Source organism: Ovis canadensis, chromosome 17 (genome assembly GCF_042477335.2).
Source record: "Ovis canadensis isolate MfBH-ARS-UI-01 breed Bighorn chromosome 17, ARS-UI_OviCan_v2, whole genome shotgun sequence".
Lineage (NCBI taxonomy): Eukaryota > Metazoa > Chordata > Mammalia > Artiodactyla > Bovidae > Ovis > Ovis canadensis.
In genome coordinates, this window is record NC_091261.1 from 81,354,255 (window position 1) to 81,373,599 (window position 19,345).

The 19,345-nt window shown below is 59.0% G+C and overlaps 2 long non-coding RNA genes across 5 annotated transcripts; both read left to right on the forward strand.

Moving 5' to 3' along the window:
• The first annotated feature begins 4,427 nt into the window (after positions 1–4,427).
• LOC138929773 (uncharacterized) lies at positions 4,428–9,636 on the forward strand. 3 transcript variants are annotated; one of them, XR_011445966.1, is made up of 3 exons: positions 4,428–4,694; positions 5,862–6,301; positions 6,837–7,701. It is a non-coding gene; the product is annotated as an uncharacterized lncRNA (long non-coding RNA). The 3 variants fall into 3 exon arrangements; XR_011445964.1 differs by lacking the exon at positions 6,837–7,701 and adding an exon at positions 9,231–9,636 and having other exon boundaries at positions 4,559–4,694; XR_011445965.1 differs by lacking the exon at positions 4,428–4,694 and having other exon boundaries at positions 5,143–6,301.
• A 318-nt stretch (positions 9,637–9,954) lies between these two features.
• LOC138422266 (uncharacterized) lies at positions 9,955–18,297 on the forward strand. Of its 2 annotated transcripts, XR_011445967.1 has the most exons (3): positions 9,955–10,027; positions 11,676–13,538; positions 17,981–18,297. It is a non-coding gene; the product is annotated as an uncharacterized lncRNA (long non-coding RNA). The 2 variants fall into 2 exon arrangements; XR_011249819.2 differs by lacking the exon at positions 9,955–10,027 and having other exon boundaries at positions 10,632–13,538.
• Positions 18,298–19,345: the final 1,048 nt, after the last annotated feature.

Sequence of the window (19,345 nt, forward strand, 5' to 3'; positions counted from 1 at the left end):
CAGCCCCCCACCTCAAGCTGGACCTGGGAAATTCCCGCTGCTTTACGTGCCTGCAAAGTAAAGTGGCTCTAGCTAGAAAGGGCTAGCAGGGTTCTGGGGCATATTTTGGCCAGAGGCAGTCCTAGGACGGTTGGCCAATTCCCCCCACAGGGCCCTTTCGGGATCATAGGTCATTAGCCAACTTATCTTCCTTGGACGCTCCAATCCCAGGTCCCTCAGGTGGGGTGGGAAGCCAGGGGCAACTGTAGTTCTGTCCTCCTCGCTCTAGTGAAAGCGAGCGAAGTCGCTCAGTCCTGTCTGATTCTTTGCGACTCCATGGACTGTAGCCTACCAGGCTCCTCTTCCCATGGGATTTTCCAGGCAAAGCTAGGGAGTGGGTTGCCATTTCCTTCTCCAGGAGTGAAAGCAGTAATTGGTCCGCAAAGGGAGGCCCCTCCGATGCTCTTCACTTCTCCAGGAGTAGCTTTTGGATCTTATTTCTGTCCTTTAGTGGAGCACTTTTGCAAAATAATGAGTGGTCTCTGCCATCTTCTGAAAGCCAACAGCTCATCGTATCGCGGGGAAGTCCAGGGTGCGTGCAGGCAATGTTTGAATCCGCCCTGGTCATACTCTCTTGGTGCTGGAGTTCCCACCTTCGTCCAGGGCAGCCTCGGCTGGTGGCCCCAGGCCTTCCCGCTCAGGCACAGGAGACCTCACAACTTCCTGCGCTCTGTGGGGACCGTGTGTTCCAGGCCCCTCTGGTGCCTGGCCCGACTCAGGCCTGGGATGGCCCGTGTAGCCCAGCAGCCTGATTCTCCTTAAAGAGATGCTGTCCCAGGACCACAGCTAGGGGCTTGCTCACATCTCTGTTCTCAATAAGATGCTCTCAGATGCCTCCAAACGTCAGATGAGACCCTGAGGGCTGGCCAGGACACTGTCCAGTCCTCCCTACAGACGGAGGCCGGACTTGGACAGCAACCAGCCCAAGCCTCACTAGAGATGCCCGTTTGAAGCCAGGAGAACCCCGAGGAACTGGAGGGGAGCCCCTGGAGCCCCAGTTAGGGTCAGATGGAAGACGGTCACGGCAAATCCATTCCAGCCGTGTCCATGAGGGGATGGGGACGCCCCCGCCCTCAGCCTGTGCTCTCACCAGGGGGTCAGGCTGCTGCCAACTCCGCAGAGAAGAGAAGCAGCTTTCTCCTCCGGGGTACTTCGCTCTTAGGGCGGTGAAGGCCCCCGGCCCCCTATGATTCCATTCCCACGCCTGGCCGCCTGGTGGGAAGAATGCATCCAACACGCACACCTGCTTAGGGAGCCTGCCTGTCCAAGGCTCCTGCAGCTCCGCACGGGGTCCCCTGTCCTCTCATCTGCTGCGGGGGAGGGGTGCTGAAGCCCCTCTGTGAGCAGACACCAGCCTGGGGCAGGGACCCCACTTCCTCTGGCACAGCTGCAGGTGGGGGGCTGGGGGCGGGGCGGGCGGGGCGGGCCTCCCAGGGAGGGGTTTTTGTGCAAGCCTGTGTCACTGTGTGGTGTTTTCGGCAGCGGGACCAGGCTGACCGTCCTGGGTGAGTCTCCCTCCTCCTTTCTCTCCCTCTTCTTTCCCCAAGGTTTGGATTTTCTGTCACTTTGCTCTTTTCTGGGCCCGGTGTCAGCCTGTGGTCAAGCCTTCAACCAGGACCCACCTCTGGGGCCCTAACCTCTTCCCTTCCCCTGACCCCAGACTTGTCCTGCTTGTCACTGAGGCCGCCACCAGAGCCTCCCCTCTGACCCCAGAGGCAGGGGAGTGAGCAGGCTGACTTACTGACTGGTCTGTCTGGCTCTCGGACCTCGCTCTCCTCTGTTCCCCCAACCCCTAGTCTGGGCTCTATGTTGACCCAGCTTTGTCTCTGAGGGTCACTTGGGGTCCCTATCTCACGGGGAAGAGGGAACCGGGCTACAGATGAGGGACCATGGGGAGACATCAGAGGGACCCAGAACCCTCGGGGCTGGGGACCGAAGTCAGAGGGTCAGGACAGTCTGGGGACCGTGGGTCTAGGGAGCGGCTCGGGGACTTGGCAGAGGTGGAGGGGCTTGCCCAGGCTTCCAGGGGGCTGCCGCGCAGATTCTGGGCAGGCCTGGGACCCAGGGAAACTGCAAGAGGGAAGACGGGGGAGGAGAAGGTGCTGGACTCAGAACCGGGGAAGGGGATAGGCGGTCAGGACGCGGGGGACACAGACTCCTGCGTCTGCAAGACACAGTCCTCAGAAGCAGGAGTCCCTGAGGAAGCAGAGAGACAGGTACCAGGGTAGGAAACCTCCAGACCCAAGAAGGATCAGAGAGGAATCTGAACTCAGATCTGCAGATGGGGGGACCAAGGACAGGCAGACAGGCTCTCCCTCGACCCAGCACAGAGGCTCCAAGGGACACAGACTAACTAGGAGACCAACAGACTCCTTCGGGCAAAGGTGCAAACAGACATGTCAGCTCGAAATATACCTGGACTGACTCACAGGTGGCCAGGGAGGGCACATCATCCACTCATGGGGACAGACAGACAGCCCCAGGCAGACCCCCATCAACCATCAGACGGGCAGGCAAGGAGAGTGAGGGTCAGATGTCTGTGTGGGAAGCCAAGACCCAGGGGGTCTCAGGACAACACTGTCAGGGGTCCAGGCTCAGGCTTTCCCAGGAAGATGGGGAGGTGCTTGAGAAAACCCACCCACCTTCCCTGGCACGGACCCTCTGGCTCACAGTGGTGCCTGGACTCGGGGTCCTGCTGGGCTCTCAAAGGATCCTGTGTCCCACTGTGACACAGACTCAGAGGCTCCCATGACAGGCACCAGACCTCTGACTGTGATCTTCTTCCCCTCCCGCACTTTGCAGGTCAGCCCAAGTCCGCACCCTCGGTCACCCTGTTCCCGCCTTCCACGGAGGAGCTTAGTACCAACAAGGCCACCGTGGTGTGTCTCATCAACGACTTCTACCCGGGTAGCGTGAACGTGGTCTGGAAGGCAGATGGCAGCACCATCAATCAGAACGTGAAGACCACCCAGGCCTCCAAACAGAGCAACAGCAAGTACGCGGCCAGCAGCTACCTGACCCTGACGGGCAGCGAGTGGAAGTCTAAGAGCAGTTACACCTGCGAGGTCACGCACGAGGGGAGCACCGTGACGAAGACAGTGAAGCCCTCAGAGTGTTCTTAGGACCCTGGGCCCCCACCCCGGAAAGTCCTACCCTCCCACCCTGGCTCCCCCTAGCCCTTCCTCCTGCACGCAATCAGCTCTCAATAAAATGTCCTCATTGTCATTCAGAAATGAATGTTCTCTGCTCATTTTTGTTGATACATTTGGTGTCCTGAGCTCAATCATCCTCAAAGGAAACAAATCCTCTTAGCCTTTGGGAATCAGGAGAGAGGGTGGAGGCTTGGGGGTTTGGGGAGGGACGATTTCACGGTCACCCAGAATTCCCCAGAGAACATTCTAGAACAGTGGATGGGGCCACGGCAGGAGTGGAACTCTGTCCACCCTCCCCGTCAGCCGCCATGCTCCCTCCACTGTGTGGACCGTGTCCAGCTCCGATGGTCCACGTCACACACTCTTTGGTTGCCACCGCCCCAGGACAGCATCTCGGCTCCCTCCCCTGGGTGCTCAGCAATCACATCTGGAAGCTGCTCTTGCTCAAGCAGCCCTCTGTCCACTTAGATGATGACCCCCCCTGACATCATGCGTGTTTTGGCTGAAACCCCACCCTGGTGATTCCCAGTCGTCACAGCCAAGACTCCCCCTGCCTCGACCTTCCCAAGGCCACAGCCCTCTGCCCCTCCCCCAGGCCTCCCTGTCACATTCTTCAGGGGACCGGCAAGCCCCCCACCCTGGGCACTCATCTCACAGTTCCCCCAGGTTGCCCTCCTCCCGCTTGCGTGTCAGGAGGCTCCCAGCTGCCTTCGAGGTCGCTGACCAGCCCAGCTCTGCCCTCTGCGACCCCTTAGGACTCAGCCCACCACGGAGCCCAGCACCATCTCAGGCCCAAGTGCCCGTTTTGGTTGATGCGCTCTGTGAGCACACGCCGAGAATCCGGTTAGGGAGGTCTTGGTGTGTTCATCTCTGACCTTGGGCGCTGTCTTAGGAGCTCAGAATGGGATCTGAGACCTGGATAGACTGTGCTAGGTATTCACATGGGACCGCACGTGAGCACTGTTAGACACACACAAGTTACTGCAAACACAGTCATGCTGGACCAGAGCGCTTCCAGAATCCACCATGGCCTCACTCTGCGGAGACCGCAGCTCCATCCCCTCTGGGCTGTAAACCGCCTCCCACCAGGTCGACCCCCTAAGCTGCTCGTGAGCAGCCCCCACCTCCTCCAGGAGAAGTTCCCCTGGACCAGACCCAGTGTGACACCCAGCTGTCCCTCCTGCCCCTCCCCCACCTGGAGATGGCCAGAGCCCCATTTCCCAGGGGTGAGCTCACAGGACGGGAGGGGTAGCTCCCCTCACCTGCCCGGAGGGTCGGGTCGACTAGCCCCTCTGACAGCTGGGGGGGGAGGGTGCGGGGGGGGGGTACGGGGGCCGGGGGGGGGGGGCTGGCGGGCGGCGGGGGGCAGTGTGTGGCAGCCCAGGGCTCCTCTGCAGCTGCAGGCAGGCCTGGGCCAGGGCTGGTGGCCTGGCAGCAGGGTTTATGCTCGAGGCTGTGTCACTGTGTGTCTGCTCGGTGGAGGGACCCAGCCGGCCATACGGGGTGAGTCTCCCCCTTCCAGCTTTCCGGGTCAGGAGTGACAGCTGGGTAGATTCTTGTGTCTCCTTACCCGTCTGGGGCTGAGGTCTCAGTCGCCCTAGGCCTGTAACCTGCCCGCTTTTAGCCTGTTCCCCCTGGGGTTCTTCACGTTTCCCTGTCACCAGCAAAGCCCAGAGAATATCCAGATGGGCAGGCAGTATGCGACGGCAGGCTTGTCCACCGCCAGCCCCCGGGCCCTCTCACCCCGGGCTCCCCGCAACCTCCAGACACTGTCTGAGCTGCCTCCCTGGATGCTTCACCTTCTGAGACTGTGAGGCAAGAAACCCCCTCGCCAAAAGGGAGGAGACCCTACCCCGGTGCAGATGACCATGCTGTGGGGACCCTGGGAGTAAGTGGGGCCTGGGGGGACTGCGGTCACTGCAGACTGACGCCCCAGGAGGGGTGAGAGGTCATGGCCGCCGATGCTAGAAGCTGCAGGGAGCACGGGCCGGGGGACAAGTTATGCAGACAGGACAGGGCGTGTGACCCTGAAGAGTCAGAATGGCCCAGAGCGGGGGCCCGGAGCTCCCGAGATTAGGCCTTGGGTCCTAACAGGAACCAGGAGGGTCCACGGGCCCACCCCAGCCCTCTCCCTGCACCCAATCAGCTTTCTCATTGTCATTCAGAAACCTTGCTCTCTGCTCATGCTTTGCCTTGTCCCGTATTTAATCATCAGCCTCTCCAGGATTCTGGAACTGGGGTGGGGAAACCTAGGCACCAAGGAGGAAAATACCCCAAGGGGAGCAGCTTACAGTGTCAGGGTTGGGGGGCATCTCTGGGAGACTGGTGGGGACCCACCCCGCACCCGCCCTCTCCTCCTCCAGCTCAGGGCCTTGCCCACCCAACCACCTTTCTGTACTGGTGCCGTCCAGATGAGCCCTCCCTCCCTGTCCCGGTCGAGACCCTCTAGAGGGCGACCCCGCCACTGCCACCGTGTCATCTCTCTCCTGCCCTGGCCCTGCCCCTGGAATGCCCCCCTCCCTCGCTGCCCAGTTCTTCTCCTGCCAACCCCCACATCTTCCTCGTCACTCCTGAGGGCTGGATCACCCACGGGGGCCAGGCCAGTCCTGCACTGTCAGCTTCATAGGCTCTTAAACCTAGGGTGCGTCTCGGTTCTCCACCCAACGACAGGTTCAGGGATGCAAGAGGCTGGAAGGAAGCCAGGAAGGAAAACGGTTGCATGAAAGACCCACCTGGAGGAGGCTTGAGCCCACGACAGAGGTGAGCTCTGAGCTCCTCAGGAAGGCGGCAAGAGGTGCCTCAGAAGCTCCGAGATTTACAACAAAGCCTTTGCTGGAGGGAAACTGGTGTCTCAGAGCCGAAGCCAGGCACCTTGTACCACAGTCAAAAGTGGGGTCATGTTTTCCCGGAGACCTCAGCCCTGCTGGGAGCTGGGCTGTGACACACACACAGGTGATGGGCCGGTAGCTTCAGGACCCGGCGAGGACCACGAGCTGGCACAGCTGCCCTGCAAAGGGAGCCCGCCGTGTTCCTGTCTCGGGTGCCATCTGAGGGCAGGCGACGGCTACATAGTAATGGTCCCTGGATTTGGCCCCTGGGAGGTGCACCAGGTAAGCTCCTGCCTCTGGACCCAGGTTGGACCCTTGGAACAAAAACCCACCACCCTGCACACACCACACACCTAAGGCCTCTCCCACCCCTGCCTGAGGCCCCTTGGGTGTCCCAAGGCCCCCAAGCTGTCCCCCAACTCACCACCCATCTCTGCCAGGTGGGAGCAAAGAGGAGAGGGCTGCTCTCCCAGGTCTGAGGCCCAGGAAGGGGCCTGCCACCTCCCCGGGGCTGGTCCACTGGCCACTTGCTCCCTTCCACCGTGACGTCAGGACTCACTCCCTCTGTGAGGCCCCCAGGGTCCGCCGGCTCCAGAGGCTGTGACGACGAGGGGTGTGATGAGCCCCAAACAGGCCCTCCATGCTGGGGCCCTGGGCGGTGCCCCCTCCTGCTGCACTTGGGGGCTAGAAAGGCAGGCCGCGGTCAGGGCTCAGGGTGTCCCTTGGCGACTCTGCCCCTTGGCTCTTGCTTTAGCGGCTATAATGAACCACCCAAACACAGAGGCTTTAAGCAATCGACACACATTTACTCTTACAGGTCAGGGGGCAGAAGCACAAAACGAGTCCTACAGGAGAAACTCCAGGTCTCTCAGGCTGAGTTCCTTCCGGGGGCCTTTTCCAGCCTCTGCTGTGTGTTGTTCAGTCACTAAGTCGTGTCCGACTCTTTGCGACCCCATGAACTGCAGCAGGACAGGCCCCCTGTCCTTCACCATCTCCTGGAGTTTGATCAAATTAATGTCCATTGAGTCGGGGATGCCATCCAACCATCTCATCCTCTGTCGTTCCCTTCTCCTCCTACCCTCAATCTTCCCCAGAATCAGGGTCTTTTCCAATGAGTCAGTTCTTTGCATCAGGTGGCCAAAGTATTGGAGCTTCAGCATCAGTCCTTCCAATGAATATCCAGGCTTGATTTCCTTCAGGATTGACTGGCTCGATCTCCTTGCCGTCCAGCGGACTCTCAAGAGTCTTCCCCAGCACCACAACTTGAAAGCATCAGTTCTTTGGTGCTCAGCCCTCTTTGTGGTCCAGCTCTCGCATCCGTACATGACTGCTGGAGAAACCGTGGCATTGACTACGCTGGTCTCTGTTGGCAAAGTGACGTCTCTGCTTTCTAATACACTGTCTAGGTTTGCTTCAGCTTTCCTTTCTCAGAGCAAGCGTCTTCTAATTTCACGGCTGCAGTCACTGGCCGCAGTGATTTTGGAGCCCGTCCTAAAAAAAAATCTATCACTGCTTCCACTGTTTCCCCTTCTATTTGCCATCAAGTGATGGGACTGGATGCCCTGATCTTAGATTTTTGAATGATAAGTTTTAAGCCAGTATTTTTGCTCTCCTCGTTCACCCTCATGAAGAGGCTCTTTATTTCCTCTTCACTTTCTGCCATTAAAGTGGTATCATCTGCATATCTCAGGTTATTGATATTTCTCCCAATAATCTTAATTCCAGCTTGTGATTCATTCAACCCAGAATGTCACATGATGTACTCTGCATATAAGTTAAATAAGCAGGGTGACAATATACAGCCTTGACATATTCCTTTCCCAATTTGGAGCCAGTTCATTGTTCCATGTCCGGTTCTAACTGTTGCTTCTTGACCTGCATACAGGTTTCTCAGAAGGCAGGTGAGATGGCCCAGTACTCCCATCTCTGTAATAAGAATTTTCTACAGTTTGTTGTGACCCACACAGTCAAAGGCCTTGGCGTAGTCAGTGAAGCAGAAGTATTAAATTATGTCCTTTGGGAATTCCCTTGCTTTCTCTATGATCCAATGGATGTTGGCAATTTGATCTCTGGTTCCTCTGCTTTTTCTAAATCCGGCTTGTACATCTGGAAGTTCTCGGTTCATATACTGCTGAAGGCTAGCTTGAAGTAGTAGGAAGCATTACTATGAACAAAGCTAGTGGAGGTGATGGAATTCCAGCTGAGCTATTTAAAATCCTCACAGATGATGCTTTTAAAGTGCTGCACTCGAGAAGTGAAAGTCACTCAGTCGTGTCCAACTCTTTGCAACCCCATGGACTATACGGTCCGTGGAATTCTCTAGGCCAGAATGCTGGAGTGGGTAGCCTTTCCCTTCTCCAGGGGATCTTCCCAACCCAGGGGCTGAACCCAGGCCTCCCACACTGCAGGCGGACTCCTTACCAGCTGAGCCCCAGGGAAGCCCATATTGCTGCATTGAGTATGTCAGCGAATTTGAAAAACTCAGCAGGGGCCACAGGACTGGAAATGGCCAGTCTTCGTTGGATTGATCAGTATCAGCGTCCAATCCCAAAGAAGGGCAATGCCAAAGACCATTCAAACTGCCATACAACTGGGCACATGCTAGGAGAGCTGCGCTCAGAATCCTGCAGGCTGGGCTTCAGCAATCGTGAACTGAGAACCGAGAGCTTCCAGCGTCCAGACGAGCCCAGTCCTCAGTTCAACCCTTCCCCTCTGCTTCAAAGCCGCAGCAGCTTCTCGCCTCTCTCCTTTCCCCTTTGACCTCTGCCCCCATCTCACCCCTCGAGGAGGTGTTATAGCCGTGCATTCCGGGAAACAAACTCACTCAGGACAATGCAGATAGTGGAGTGCAGTTTATTACACTGGCGGCCTGAGGCAGAGTCTCCTCTTAGCCAAGGATCCCAACAAGCATTTGTGAAAATCTTTTACACCCCATGTGTACGTGTCCGAACACACCACCCCAATTTCCTTGAGACTTACATAAAACACAGGAAGGGTGAATACAATCACAATAACCCCATCATTCAAATGTTAGGTGTTCAAACAGTTAATGATCTACAAGCCTGCGGTTTCGCTCCAATAGATACAGAAAGGACTTATGGCCTGTCCGGAGGCAGGGGTGATTACGTGTGTTTTCTCTTAGCTGATGAGTAGCCGGGATGTGACCTGCACGGTGCCCTGGTCCTGAGTGGGGCTCATCCTTCTACTGCAGGCACTAAACACGGAGTCCAGAGTCCCCTGGAGAGGCGGCCGAGCATGGGCAGCATGAACAGGCCTCTGATGGGGTCCAGGCCCTAGGAACCCCTTCTTCAGAGGCTCCAGGTCCGTCAGGGCCGCCACTGCCCGCTTCAGGGGCGTCAGCTACAAACCGGCGCTTGCCATGGGACTCGCCATCTGCTTCTACGAGGACTGAACACGTGCTGCGGCAGCTGCCGACTGTCAACACCTGCCGAAAGAGTTCAGGGCGGAAAGCAGAAAGGAGGCCCTCTGTGCTGGGAGCAGGGTCGGGGAACAGACCGGACAGGTCTGCAGAGAGTTAGACATTCTCAGGAGCTGATTTTATGAGCCCAGTTCTTGTATGTCCTCATATCTAGAAATGTACCAAAAATATCCATGGTGATGATTGTTCCTTGTGCCTAGCAAAAGCTCCACAAGACTAGTAGAATCTTCTGGAAAGATATGTGCTTGGCTGCACATCTTTCCCCTTCACCGAAATCACACACAAACCGACCTTTCTCCCCCTGCCTCCTCGGGGCAGTTTCTCAGAGCTATCTGAGGGGCCGTCCCCTGGGCTGCAGTCCTCATATTGTCCCAGATGAAGCATGCAACTCTCACGCTGTGCTTTTTTTTTGTTTTAAGTTGACAGAGGGCACTTTGACCAAGTTCAAATACACCAGGCTTGCCCTGCTCAGCCAAGCGCTGGCGCAGCCTCTGTGGACTGAAGGCCCCAGAGCGCTGGGCTGAGCAGTCCCAACTCACGGCCCCTGGAGGAAAAGAGAAGATGGTCAGGTCAGAAGAGGGGGCTCGGACTGGCCTTGCCCTGCCTCGCTGAGCCACACTGGGCAGCACCCTTGGCCCCGGGCTTGCTTGCTGAGACCAAGGCAGGGAGAGGCAATTGAGTTGGGTGGGGGAGGGGGGTTGTGACTTCCTCCACTGCCGAAAAGCAGAGCCTAGAATAGCCTCTGGCTGGGGGGTGGGGAAGGGGAGGGGACTGCTGGGGCCCTGGGGGACGTCCAGGAGTTTCCACTGAGCTGAGCTGGGTGACTCTCCCGACTGCCCAACCCCCTGCAAGTCAACAAGAGAGGGCAGCCTGGCGAAACCTGGGCAGGGCACACGTCTCCTTAACTCCACAGTGTTCACCAAGCCCAGCAGCCGTGGGGAGGGGCAAGGTCCCTGTGTCTGGCTGGAAACACAGACCCTCACACCCAGCACAAAGGCCTAAACCTAGGTTTCCAGCCGCTTTGAAATTATAGCAGCCGTGCCCTCTGGGTCAGTGACCAGGACACAGAGAGATGAAGTCCGCATCTCTCAGAGCGCGCCGTCCTCCGCCTGGTCAGGCCCAGGGCCCCCGGCCTGTCTGTGGCTGTGACAGCGCATCGTTAGCCTCCTCCTTGCAGCTCCTGAGCAGGACGCGTGGGAGGAGCTGGCCAGGTCTCCAGAGCCCCTGGCAGCACACACAGGAGCATCACCCGCCAGCACCCGCGGGCCAGGCTGCTCCAACACACTGCCGGGCAGGAGCCTTTGAGAGGCTTCAAGGGGCCGCACCCCCCTGGGGTGGCCAGGGATCCCCTGCTTCTGTGAGGTTACCCAGAGGGATCGCACGTGGGTCTCGGGGACACAAGTGCAGTGGTGCGACAGAGGGGAATGGGTCCCGGCAGGGCCGGTCTTTGGACCTGATTTTCTGAAAAGCCAGTTGGTCACCTGGGGTCACAACAAAGCTAATCCTGTTTGGCCAGGAGTCTCCCAATGACGGCCTCCCCCAGAACATCGGGCCCAGTGGGGGTTCCAGGGGGTAGACTTGCCTCCTGCATTTCCCCTACAGTCCCAGCTCACGCCTGAGTCTTAACAAGTCCGTGATTTGGTAAATTAATTCCTGTAGATTGACAGTGTTGTGTGTGTTTCTGCTGAACAGCAAAGTGAATCAGTTACGCATGTATGTATCCAGCTCTCTTAAGACTCTCTTCCCATATAGGTCTCTGCGGAGTATCAGGTAGCGTTTCCTGTGCTGTGCAGAAGGTCCTTATTCACTTCAGCTCAGTCGTGTCTGACTTTTTGTGACCCCATGGGCTGCAGCACGCCAGGCTCCCCTGTCCATCACCAACTCTTGGAGCATATTCAAACTCGTGTCCATCGAGTCGGTGATGCCATCCCACCATCTCATCCTCTGCCATCCCCTTCTCCTCCTGCCGTCAATCTTTCCCAGCACCCACTAGAGAAGGGAATGGCAAACCACTTCGGTATTCTTGCCTTGAGAACCCCATGGACAGTATGGAAGCCCTTATTAGTTATCTACTTTATATAGAGCAGTGCGCACACGGCAGCCCCGCTCTCACAATTTATCACCCCCTCCCCGCCACTTGGGGGCCATAAGTTTGTTTTCTGCATCTGTGACTCTATTTCTGTTTTGTAAACAAGTTCATTTATGCCACTTTTTTAGAGTCTGCACATAAGCGACAAACCCACAGCAAACATGCTCAGCAGTGAAAACTTGAAAGCGTTTCCTCTGAGATCAGAAACAAGATAAGGATGTCCACTCGCTCCATCTCTACTCAGCACGGCTCTGCAAGTCTTAGCCATGGCAATCAGAGAAGAGAAAGACATTAACGAACCCAGATTGGAAAAGAGGGAGTAAAATCGTCACTGTGTGCAAATGACGTGGCGCTCATACACAGCAAACCCTAGGGATGCTCCCGGATAACTATTAGAGCTCATCAGCGAGTGTGTTGCAGGATAAAACTAATACACAGAAATCTCCTGCATTCCTATAGACTGACAACGAAAGGTCTGAAAGAGAAATTAAGGAAACCATCCCATTTACCATTGCATCAAACTTAGGAATAAGTCTACCTAAGGAGGCAAAGACCTGCACTCAGAAGACCATAAAATAGAAATCAAAGACGACACAGAGAGGGATAGCACACTCTTGGATTAGAAGAATCAAGAGTGTGACGATGCCTATACTACTCAAAGCAACCCATAGATTCAGTACAACGCCTATCAAACTCCCAAAGGCATTCTTCACAGAATTAGAATTAGAACAGTTTTACAAGTTGCAGGGAAACAAGAAAGATCCTAAAGAGCCCAAGCAATCCTGAGAAAGGAAAATGCAGCTGGAAGTCAGGCTCCCTGACTTCAGACTGTGTATACCAAGCTGGTGTGACTTTTAACAGCGGGGGCGCAGGGAGGGCAGGTGGGGTGGGCTTCCCTGGTGGCTCAGCTGGTAAAGAATCCTCCTGCAGTGCAGGAGACCTGGGTTTGATCCCTCGGCTGGGAAGATCCCCTGGAGAAGGGAAAGGCTACCTACTCCAGTATTCTGGCCTTGAAAATTCCAAGGACCGTATAGTCCATGGGGTTGCAAAGAGTCGGACATGACTGAGTGACTTCCAATCCTGGAAATGTCCCAGTGTGGCCAGTGACCTTGGGTTGTCCAAGCTCGGGGTAACCGTTTGCTGAGTGACTGACTGATACTCCTTCTCATGGGTTAAGATGTGGGGCCCAAGGCCAGGACCAGGCCCCGCGGTCAGCCAGGCAGACCCCTGCAGCCCCATCGAGTGTGTGGCTGCCGTGGGGTTCCTGGCTCCCATGGGCCTCGACTGGAGCCCCTGGAGTGAGCCCACCCCCTCCCAGCCCGTGAGAGGCCTGGGTGCAGCCCTAACCGTTTCCCACTCAGTGACAGATCCGCCTGTGTGGAAACCTGCTCTTGTCCCCAGGGAACCTGGCAGGACTCAGGGAAAATGTCTCCAGGCAGCCACAGATCAAGGGCCAGGGGGCAGGGCTGGGTCCAGCAGAGGCCCTGTGCCCACTCCCGGGCAAGATCAGCTGACAGTCAGCACGACCCACCAGGGCACCGACGCCTGCCTCGACGCAGGCCGCCCCTCACGGTGACACTCTTTCCCTGTGGCCACATCACGCGCCCCCAGGCCCCTCCTGCTCCCCAGCTCCTGGCCTGGGGACCTCTTTCCCCCACGGGGACCTCTTTCCCCCACGGGGACATCAGGGCTGGCGTCCACTGAGCACCCCGTGCCCGGACCGTGCTGATCACCAGCGCTTGCATCCCCTCTTGGGTCTCACCAGGATGGGCAACTCCTGCCCGCCCAGGACCCGGCCTCCTGGGGACACGTCGAGGGAGGAAGGAGAAGCCTGGGCCAGACTCCCGGTGAGCTCCCTAAGGAGGACAGAAAGGCTGCCGTGGGCTGGCCGACAGCAGCTCTCTGAGAGATGTGGACCCCAGACCACCTGTGAGCCACCCGCAGCGTCTCTGCTCACACGGGCCACCAGCCCAGCGCCAGTGTGGACAAGGGTGAGTAGGTAAGACCCGGGTGGACAGGGCGCGTGGGTGAGGCCCGGGTGGACCAGAGCCTGGAGCAAAGCCCTGGCTCAGCAGTGATTTCTTGAGTCCCCGCTGCGTCCAGGGACCTCGGCGATGGCAAGGCAGCCCTGTTAGGGGCTCCCGACGGGGGACAGGGCCCGGGGGACAGCCTGCGGAGGGTGAGAGGTGCCCTGGAGAAACAGCCGGGGGATGGCCGGGCGCCCCGCCAGGCTGTCCAGGGGCCACAACTGAGCCCGGATGCGGCCAGTGTCCGGGACAGCCCTGATTCTGGGTTGGGAGCTGGGGGCCGGGGTACCCTCTGTGCAGCTGGGCCGGTGACAGTGGAACCTCGCTCCCTGGGGGCCCTAGAGGGACGGTCAGGTGGAAAATGGATGTTTGCGGGCCTCTGGGGTTGACAGTTGTCACCGTTGGCATTGGGCTGTTTGGGCCCAGCAGCCTCAGGCCAGCACCCCTGGGGCTCCCCACAGGCCCCCCACCCTCACCCCCACGCAGCTGGCCTGGCGAAACCAAGAGGCCCTGACGCCCGAAATAGCCAGGAAACCCCGACCAACCGGCCCAGCCCTGGCAGCAGGTGCCTCCCTCGCCCCAGGGTGAGGGGAAGGGTAGCTCCAGTTCTGGAAGCTTCCACCAGCCCAGCTGGAGAAGGGCCTGCAGCCCAGCACCCAGGCAGCCCAGGCCCCTGTGTCCAGGCCTGGCCGCCTGAGACCACATCGGTCAGAAGCGGCAGCTTCTGTCCCACGATCCTGTGTCTGGGATCCTGGAGGTCGTGGCCCCTCTCGGGGCCCCAGGAGCCCGTCTAAGTGCCGGGCTCAGAGCTGAGGGTGCCACGGGACACAGAGGAGCTGGGGCTGGCCTGAGGCACCACGGCCACACTTCCCCTGCTGCCCCTCACTTGGGACTCTCTGTGGGGAGGGACTGAGCTGAGTGTGGGGAAGGGGAGAGAAACAGGGACCCTCACGATCGCTGCCCTTGGAGCCCTGGTGCGTTTGGAGTAACAACGAGGTGACTCAAAGCACAGCTGATGCCCACGGGGCCTCACAGGGTCATTCCCCAGGGCACGGGACCTCAGATGGGCCAGCCACTCATCCATCCGTCTGTCCACCCATCCATCCAACCATCACCTTTCCCTCCATCCATCTGAACGCCTCCCTGAGGCCTCCCCGGGGGCCCGGCCTGCACGCGGCTCTCAGCTGCTCATCCCAGGCAAGTCAGGCCAGGCACAGTCAAGGCCAAAGTCAGACCTGGAAGAAGCCTGCTTCACCACGGGAGGAGGGGCGCTGAGGACACAGGGCGCCCTGTGCCCTGCCCAGCCTGCCCCCCATGCTCGGCTGAGATGCTGAGGACAACGTGGGGGCAGGAGGTGGGACAGAAGGGCCAGCTTGGGGAGGCTAGCTGCCCCCCTGGCTGCGGGTGAACAGACTGCCCACCCCACCCCAGTTACAGGCCTCCCTGATGGCCCCTGCCCTCCTCGCCTCCCCATCTGGCTCCAATCAGAGAGGTCCTGGGACATTCCAGGGCTCCGTGGTCCTCACAGGAGTAAAAGGTGGGGAGCAAGTACCCGGCACGCTCTCCTGAGCCCACCCCCAAACACAAACACACAAAAATCCCTCCACCGGTGGGACTTCACCAGCTCGTTCTCAGGGGAGCTGCCAGGGGGTCCCCCAACCCCGGGAAGCCAGGGGCCAGGCCTGCAAGTCCACAGCCATCACACAACATCAGCTGACAGAAAGACACAGCGTCCGGCAGACAGGTGCCCCCGCCCGCGAGCCTGGGGACCCGGGGAGTGTGGCCCTCGCCCGCCCAGCCGGGGTCGGCCGGTTCATCAACCGCTGCCCAGGCCGCACCCTGACCTCCCCTGTGGGCCCAGCTCAGGTCCTGGGGGTGAAGCTAAGTCACGGAGCCTCATCCCAGCCCAGGCTGGAGCCCACGAGGCTATCAAGAAATGCTTCTTCCCTGCGTCAGGAAGCATCAGTGGGGAAGGAAAGAGCCAGGGGGTTCTGGGGTCCTGGGGGATCAGATGAGGGGGTCTGGGAGCAGCAGCAGCTTCAGGCACCCCAAAACAAGGCCCGGGAGCTGGACTCCCAGGGCTGAGGGGCGCAGCGAAGGAGGGCCTCCTGGGGGCTGGCGTGAGCAGAGGCACCAAGGTGGGGGCTGAGCACCCCTCGGCTGGCACACAGGCCCCACTGCAGCACCCTTCCCCCTCGGAGACCCTGGGCTCCCATCTCCTGCCTGGCCTGCCATCCTGCTCACCACCCAGAAATCCCTGCGTGCAGTACCATGTGGCTGGGCCCTGCCCTGGGGAGGAAGGAGACTCAGACAGACAGGATGCCAGGGCAGAGAGGGGCGAGCAGAGAGTGCTGGGAGGGGGCCGAGGGAGGCCTGGGGGGTGGAGGGGCAGGAGTTCTCCAGGGTGGACGGCGCTATGCTGGGCTCGGTGAGCACAGAGGCCCCGGGTGTCCCAGGCCTGGGAACCCAGCAGAGGGGCAGGGACGGGGCTCAAAGGACCCGAGGGCTGAGCCCTGACCAGACCTGTGGGTCCAGAAGGCAGCTGCGCCCTGAGGCCACTGAGCGGCCCCCTGTCCGAACCACCTCTGAAACGTGGGACACACGCTCCCGGGTAGAGCCACTCACGCCTTCTGGGAGGCTCCCAGCGAGCTCATCACTCCATCTCACAGGGAGGGAAACCGAGGCCCAGATTACGAACATCCCAGCAAGCAGGTCAGAGCCAGCCCCTGAGGTACCCCCTCCCGGCCTGGGGCCTCCCCTCTGTGGGGTGGGAAATCAAGGCCACACAGGGGCTCCACGAGGGCTGACCTCTGCCAGGCCCTGGACACCACGTGGGTGACCTCCGCCTCCATCATCCAGCCCTGGGGGACAGAGGGGAGGCCCAAGGGTGGACCCCCTGGCCACCCCCTACCCCACAGCTGGGAGGAGCTGGGAGCCGGTGGCCAAGGGCCTGGAGGAGCCCAGACCCCAGGGTGGCAGGGGGCTCCCCCACCCACAGCCCTTCTCAGCCTTGACCTGGGGCCACTGGCCTTCCTCTAAGTTCAGTTCCCTCTCTCCATCTGCACAAGGTTGGGGGGGGGTCGGCGGTTAGTGAGTCTCCCCTGAAGGGGGGCCTGGGGCTTAAAGGCGATGACACCTGTGACATGCTTGGACCCCGGTGACTCTCACCCACCCCAGTCACTCTGTCCCCTCCTGGGCTCCTTGTCCAGGGCCTGCCTCTGCTGTGCTGTGAGACCCTGGGGAAAACGCTTCCCCTCTCTGGGCCTCAGCCTTCCCCTCTGCTCGGGGAGAAGCGGGTGGGGAGACTTGCAGGCCAGAAGCAGCAGGAAGACCGTTGGATTCCTGGATCAGGGAGCTGGGCAGCCAGGCCCTGGGCCTGAAGGGGCAGTGAGGCCGGAGGTGGGAGCAGGGAGGGGAGCGGGTGGGGTGGGGGCTCTGCCTGCAGCTGGCCGCCCCTGGGAATCCCCAGGCTAAAGTTAACCCTGCGCTGGCTGAAACCAGAACTCCGGGTGCCAGCAGGGCGCCACAAGGGGAAGAGAAACCGAGCCGCGGTCGGCAGGGCGTGGGACGGGGACAAACAGCGCCAGGTGCGGCCCGCGCGGCGGGACAGGCCAGTTTCAGGGCTGATGCCGGATGTTTGTGCAGCTCACAGGTGGGGATGTGCAGAACCCCCCCCCACCTCCGCCCAGCGCCCCCAGCCTGGTCCGGGCCTGATGCCGCCCCCTAGCTGCCTCCTCAACATCCTTGCCATCCTGGGTCCTGGGATCCTGGAGGGCTGGACCCCAGGGGAATCTCAGAACCAGCTGGCGGTGGCCCCCGAGGTCAGCAGGGCCCCGGGGAGGGGGCAGCAGTGTCACCGAGCCCATCAGCACAGCAGAGAGGGGCTCTGGCCCCGGCATCCCAGCCCCGGGGCCCTCCTGGCTGCAGAGTGAGCCATGGGTGGGCGAGGGGGTGAGCAGAGGCCTCCCCACTGCCCGTGACTCCAAGGGGCCCCAGGGAGACGCAGTCCAGCCCTTCAGCAGGAAACGTATCCCCTGTCCATGGCCTGGGGATGCTCTGCCCTTTGGCCCAGCAGCCCTGCTCCTGGGAGCTCCTCACCGGCCCAGGACCCAGGGACAACGCGGTGCCCAGCCCTGGGTCCACACCGGCAGCACGTCCGCACAGCCTGACCTCCACAGCCCCAAAGGGCCTTGGAGATGTGCCGTGGGTGGGTTCCCCTGTAGGGGACGGGGACGGGGACAGGGGACGGGAGGCGGTAGTGTCTGAGCCCACCTTTGGGAAAAGGCCCTGACTGTCTCAGAGGAAAGGCTGCCAGCGTGCACACCAACACACTGAGTGCCCCCTGGAAGCAAGACCGGGCGTTTACTTCCTTCCTTATGCGCCCCTGTTCCTTCTCATTTCTCAAGGACCGAGACACTTGCAGTATCAGGAGACAAAGCAGTGAAGTGATTCACGATGAACGACCCTCTAAACATGGTGCGGTAGAAGGTTTGAGAGGCATCGTGGAAACATCATCCCCAGGAGGCCACAAGACAAGACCCAGCATCTGCGGGCGTGTGTCTCTGTGTCCACAAGCCCACCCGTGTCCGCACCTCTTCCCTGGCGCTACCCGGGCGGGTGGACGTGCCAGGAACGGTGGTTTTCGTTTGGCCCTTGCCACTTTCCTGATTTTTTTCTACAATGATTATGTTTACTGCGTAGCTATAAAAACACATGTTTTTAAGTGTTTTTGTTTTCACTTGTGTTATTTCAGTTCACTTCACATTCAACAAATATTTATTGCTCACCTGCTACATCTATGACAGGCCGGGTGCAGGTTTGGAACTGACCACGTTGATGATGAGAGAGAGAATCATCTCTCTTGATCAGTGGTCCAGGGTGGTGGGGGTGGCTATTTGGAAAGAGGTCATGACAACGCTAAGACGGAGTCTCACCTCTGAGTCATAGGTCATGTCCAAACCCACGAAACTCTCTCACAACCCCAGCTCCACAGCCAGGCAGAAAGGCTACTGAGCCCCTAAGAACAGACAGAAGGTACCGCACGGGTGCGGAATGCCTGCCAGCAGGCAGGGAGCAAAGAGGATTGGAGAAAAGCAGCCCCTTCCAGAAGCTCTCTGGTGGTTCAATGGTTAAGACCTTGCCGTGCAGAGCAGGGGGCGTGGGCTGGACCCCTGGTAGGGGAGCTAAGACCCATAGGCCTCACGGCCAGATCACCAGAAATTAAAACAGAAACGATGTTACAAGTTCAATAAAGACTTTAAAAATGGTCCACCCCAAAAAGCTTTTAAAACAAAGAAAAGCAACCCATTTTAATACAGCTAAAAACGTAAGAGTGAGCGATTGCACGCCAAAAGTGTAAGCAATTTCTGCAGAGTTAAAAAAAAAAAAAAGACAAAAAAAAAACCTTCCCACAAATAAAGTAGACTGGCCTGGGACAAAGTCCAGGATTGGCAGAACTTATAAAGGAAAGAGGCACTTTTTGAAGCAGACCAGAATAAGCTCCACGCGCGTTTAACCAGTTCTTCGCACAGGAAGAATTACGCGGTAATGAAAGCAGAGTCTGTGCGGGTGGGAAGACCTAGGCTGCCACAGAGCTGACAAGGCATCTCAGCAGTTCTCTGTCTCCCTGGGTCTGATCTGGTCCATGTTGGTAATATTAGAGGCCACCTCACAGCTCCGTCCTGAAGAAAGCAGAAGAGGAGGTCTTTCACAGAACACCTGGCTCGGTGAATGAAAGAAACGGGTTAGCAGTGATTACTGGCAACTCACTC